The following is a 5,459-nucleotide window of genomic DNA, read 5'->3' as shown; positions in this document are numbered from 1 at the left end:
CTCCTCCTCCTCCTCCTCCTCCTCCTCCTTCTTTTTTTCATGTATTTGGTTGTTACAGGGTCTCACAACGCAGCTCGGACTCGTAATGATCCTGCTGTTTTCAGCCTCCCCAGCGCCAGGATTACAGGCTTGAGCCGGGACTCTGCGGTGGGCTCAGCCTGCCCTGTGGGCGGGGCTGGAGCAGCACGTGGTGCTGGGGATCAAACTTGGTCCCAGCACTTGCCTAAGCAGGCCCCTTAATCCGCTGAGCTATCTTGCCGGCCCCCAACTCATTTTTTAGAATGAGTTTCTTTTCTGCTTGCAAAAACTTGAAGTGTATGGCAGATTCTTACCATGGGGCCTTTGCGCGTGTTCTTCCTGCTGTCTGGCAGAATGTTGCCCTGAGGGATCAGTCTGTGGCTCAGTGTGGGCTTTAGGGGACTGTCACCTTCTCTTGGGGCACTTCCTGACCACCGCTGTAAAACTGCAGACAACCTTTTCCATCCCCTTATGCTCCCTGCCTCCCTGTTCATCTTTATTTTTTTTGCTCTAGAGAATTTTCCATGATCCAACACTATACAGTTTAGGTATCTATGTAAGAAAAACATTTGTATCCAACACCTAAAGAAAAAAACAAAATTCAGAAGCTATCTAGCGCATAGTAAATGTGTGTCACATTAGTAAAGGTTCCTGGCTCTAAGTTGCAGCCTTTAACATCTGTTCATGTCTACCTCAGTGGAAAGGATGCTGAAACCTGGAGCCCTGCTATATGAAAATGTAATTTTCAGTTTTTTGCAGATGCTGTTAAGGCAGTCCTGTAGTTTCCCTCACTTAAATTCTGATTTTTCAACAATAAATGATTGCCATTTGAGATGTACTTGCTAACCCCCAAATTTCTTATCAGTTATTATGGTTGATTTTGTATATATTTTTCTCAGTCTTACGTAGTGAGACTATTGTTTATTTTTACAGATGAAATTGAATGCTAGGTGTTGTGGTGCACACCTGTAATCCCAGCACTTGGAAGGCTGAGGCAGGAGGACTGTGGAGAATTTGAGGGCATTATGGGCTACACAGTGAGTTGGAGAAATACGAAACAAAACTTAAAGTGATTGAGTTTTCAAGCATGCATATAAAAGATTCCTAAGCAAATGGGACCTTGAGGGAAAAATAAACTAATGGGAAAACCTTAACTGAGCAATGTAGGCAAAAATGGGAAACAGATTTCTTTTTCTTTTCTTTCTTTTTTTTTTCGGAACCAGGGATTAAGCTCAGGCCTTTACACTTGCCAGGGAAGCGCTTATTCTACTGAGCCATCTCCCCAGCCTCTGAAAACAGATTTTTTAAAAGCATAGAATAGCGGCTGGTGAGATGGCTCAGTGGTCTAGGGCACCTACTTGGAGCAGGCTCAGTAAAGCGCAGGGACCGCGGTTCAATCCCCAGCACCACATGCCAGCCAGCCCCCCCCTGGTGGGCTGAGCTGGACACACACACACACACACACACACATACATAAATAAATAAAATTTAAAAAAAAAAATAGTAAAAAAAAAAAGCATAGAATAGTCCACTGTTATGGTAAGATAGCTAAGGCTAAGTGTCTTGGTTACTTTTCTCTTGTTGATAGAACAAAATACCTGACATCCAAAATTAAGGAAGAAAAGGTTTATTTAATGAGCTCGCAGTTTGTGGAGGTTTCAGTCTATACTGGGCTGGCTCCCAGGCAGAGTGGCACATGGCAGAGAGCAGCAGTTCATGGCGTCCGACAATAGCCAAGAGCAGAGGAAGGAGCAGTCAAGCCTCTCTCCCTTCCTCACCCACTACAGACCGGAGCTCCTCCACGGAAGCTGTCAGCTGCTGCAGAGATCAGAGCTGCTCCAAAGTGGCGAAGATCCAGCGGGCTCTGAAGCCTTCCTCAACTGCTTTATGTACCTTTTAAGTGCTAAATCACTCTGGAGTGGGGAGTCTCCCAGGATCCAGCTAAGCTTGGGAGCCCTCAACTTGACAAGGTGTATCAACTACCACACTAAGTAACCAGTGTTGTATAAAATCTCTGAACGGAAACATTTGCTTCTGGAAATCCACTCCTTGGGTCTGGACCAGTGAATGCATTGCTCACAAAGGCCCGAACTGCGAAGTGAGACCCTGTCTCCAAAAACAGGAAGTGGGGGAAGGAAGGAAGGCAGGAAGGAAATAAGAGGGGAGGGGAGGGGCCAGGGAGATGGCTCAGTGGGGTAAGCACTTGCCTGGCAAGTGCAGTGTCTTGAGTTCAATCCCCAGTTCTGCAAAAAATAACAGAGAGGGGAGGGGAGATGGAGAAGGAAGGGTAAGGAATGGCATGAAATAGAAATCAGCCAAGACTACCAGGCATGTATAAAGGAGACATGACATGGAATTTATTGTGCCTCGGTGGAGGCAGACGGAGGCCATCTGTGTGGAATAAGTGCTGCCACAGTGACTGTGCCAGCCCCTGAATCTGGGCATGGTGGTGCAGTCTGACTCCTAAGTCCCTACTTTTAATTTTACATTCTGTCACCCCATGGTGACCCATTAATATCTTTTTTTCTCTCACACCAAATTTGCAAGCAAGGTAGAAAAAAGTTTTACATTTATTCAAGACAGACCAAAAAAAAACAAAAAACAACCCTACAAATGAGAAAAGACCTTTTTAGGGCTTGAGGGAAGGCAAGGGTCGTTAGATGGCAAGATCTTAGTAAACATCAGGGGTCAGAATTCTCTCTGCATCTGGTGCCTCAGTGATCAAAGTCCTCTGGGCATCTGGTGTAAATGAGTAGCTGTTTTCAGATGTCCTGGTGCTTGGAAGGCTCGGTGTTCTGTCTTATCCTTTCTTATGACAGCCATCCTGACATCCTTGCCAAGGGCGGCCCTCATGCTGTGCTTGTAATTTTTGCTGAGAACAATTATGACTACTAGTGCTGATCCCTTATATGCTGTACAGTGGTTTGGGGGAGCTGCCGGAATTGTACTTGTGTGTTGTGTTTGTACTTGTTGTATTTTTTGTGCAGCCTGGTGGAGAGGACGAGATGGGCAGCTGTCACTAGATCAACAATCTGCTGTACTTTCACTGGTGCTGCACAAAATACAGCAAAACAAGAAGGGAGAAATTCTGCGTGATTCATGATAAGGTCTCTGAGGGCAAAGCTCAGGGAAAACAAAGAAGAGAATGTTCACCCAGCTGCTGAGACAGAAGAATCCCATTTACTTTCTTAGAATTATCTTAAGAGGGGCTGGGGAGATGGCTCAGTAGAATAAGCACTTCCCTTTCAATAGCAAGGGCCTGAGTTCAATCCCCAGTTCCACCAACAAAATAAATAAATAAACAAATAAATAAATAAAGAATTACCTTAAGAGATCAGAGGAGGAACTCTTGCATACTTTAAAGTTTTAAGATAACTATGGGGCTGGTGAGATGGCTCAGTGGTCTGAAGCACCTACTTGGAACAAGTTTAGCAAAGCACAGGGACCACGGTTCAGTCCCCCAGCACCACATGCCAGCCAGCCCCGCCCCCTGGTGGGCTGAGCTGGCCACACACACACACACACACACATAAATAAATAAAAATTAAAAATAAATAAAATTTTTAAAAAAGATAACTGTAATATGTGACTGATTAGGATCTTGTGATTTGACCTTTGTCAGTGAGTGATTCTCTCTAAGCTTGTCAATCAATATGCTGGGCATGCTCAGTTCGGGACTCTGACAAGCCATCTGAGGCGCCTGTGGCCAATGTCATCCAGCCTTGCTGTCGTTCTTCTAGTGGCTGTGATCACTCTGCAACATGCTGGACCTGGAGAGATAGATTGGTGGTCTGAGCACCTGCCTGGCAAACCCAAGGACCTGGGTTCGATCTCCAGTATTGCCTGCCATGCCAGTCCCAGAACCCTGGGCGTACCATGCCAGCCATTGAATCTGGGCATGGTGGTGGATGCCTGTAATCCCATTGCCGGGGAGGCTGAGACAGGAGGATTACTATGAGTCCAAGCTGTATAGCGAGACCCTGTACCAAATAAATACAAGATCAAAACTTTAAAAAAAAAAATTTGGCTGCTGAAAACCTGGTTGTGTGCTGGGAAAATCAAGCCTGACACAAAGAAAGAAAAGAAGGAAGGAAGGCAAGGAGGAAAGGAGGGAGGGATAAAAAGAAAAAGAAAAAAATTGGAGTCCAACAAAGTTAAACAACTTACTCTAGATTGTACTATTAGGGTAGAGCTGGATTTGAGAAAAAAAAAAAAGTCTGACTCCTAAGGCCCTACTTTTAATTTACATTTTATGACCCCGTGGTGACCCATGAATATCTTTTTTTCTATAAAAGTAACACCAAATTCTTAAGCAAGATAGAAAAAAGTTTACCTTTATTCAAGATAGACAAAAAAAAAAAAAAAAAAGACCCTACAAACAAATTTAGTGCGCTAAATACAAAATATAGTAAGAAACTCTGAGAATGTTGCTGATGGAGGTAAAAGGTCGCTAACCCTGCCATGTCCTGGCTGTGTAGGAAAGCTGTCACGTCTTCCAGATTGACCCACAAGCACAAATACAACAAAAATCACAGATGCTTTGTTAGTTCAACTCCCTTTCTTCTTTTCGGTTGTTTTGTTTAATTCTTTATTCAAGACATTCAAAAAATAGTGGTAATAACGTTTAATTGAAAACTGACTTTGTGTTTTCTTTTTTTTATCTTTCACGAGGTGGTAGTGTTTACCTGCAGGGTCCCCCAATTCTGGCCTAGTCTGAATACTGTAGGGGCTTTAGGACAAGCCCAGCTGAGGAACAGGAAGCCGCTGACCTCGGAGATTGACCTCTCAGCTGTCAGGGAGCCGAGACCCAGGTTTCATGCTGAGGTCAGGTTAACCAGAGTGGGTTGAAAGCAAAACACCCCCTGGAGGACAAGGGGACCTTGGTCCACTTCCTACACATACTGCAAGAGAGCTGTAAGGGTCCTTACAAGGCAGGAGACCGTAGTCAGTGCCTAGAACTCTGGGTGAGGTGGGAAATCTTTGTCAGGCAACAGGGAAGTTTCCAGGGTTCAGATTAGATGCTGTTTCTGGCATCACTGAGTACAGCATTTGAGACTGTAACACTGGTCTCCTGCGTTACATCTAGTGATTCATTTTTTTCAAAATCTAAATTAGTATTATTATGGTTATATAGTGTCACAAAGCCAATGATAACAACCCATTCTGGAAACTTCTTGGTTTCCAGGATGTTGCATTCTTGGTTTCCCTCCTGTCTTCATTTTTTTTTTAATTTTTTTTTATTTTATTTGTGTGTGTGTGTGTGTGTGTGTGTGTGTGTGGCCAGCTCAGCCCACCAGGGGGCGGGGCTGGCAGGCATGTGGTGCTGGAGGATTGAACCGTGGTCCCTGTGCTTTGCTTAGCTTAGCTTGTTCTAGGTAGGTGCTTTAGACCACTGAGCCATCTCACCAGCCCCATCCTGTCTTCATTTTTACTGTCTCCTT

This window comes from Octodon degus, unplaced genomic scaffold (genome assembly GCF_000260255.1).
Source record: "Octodon degus isolate 3935 unplaced genomic scaffold, OctDeg1.0 scaffold00197, whole genome shotgun sequence".
NCBI lineage: Eukaryota > Metazoa > Chordata > Mammalia > Rodentia > Octodontidae > Octodon > Octodon degus.
Note: the sequence above shows the minus strand (reverse complement) of the source record.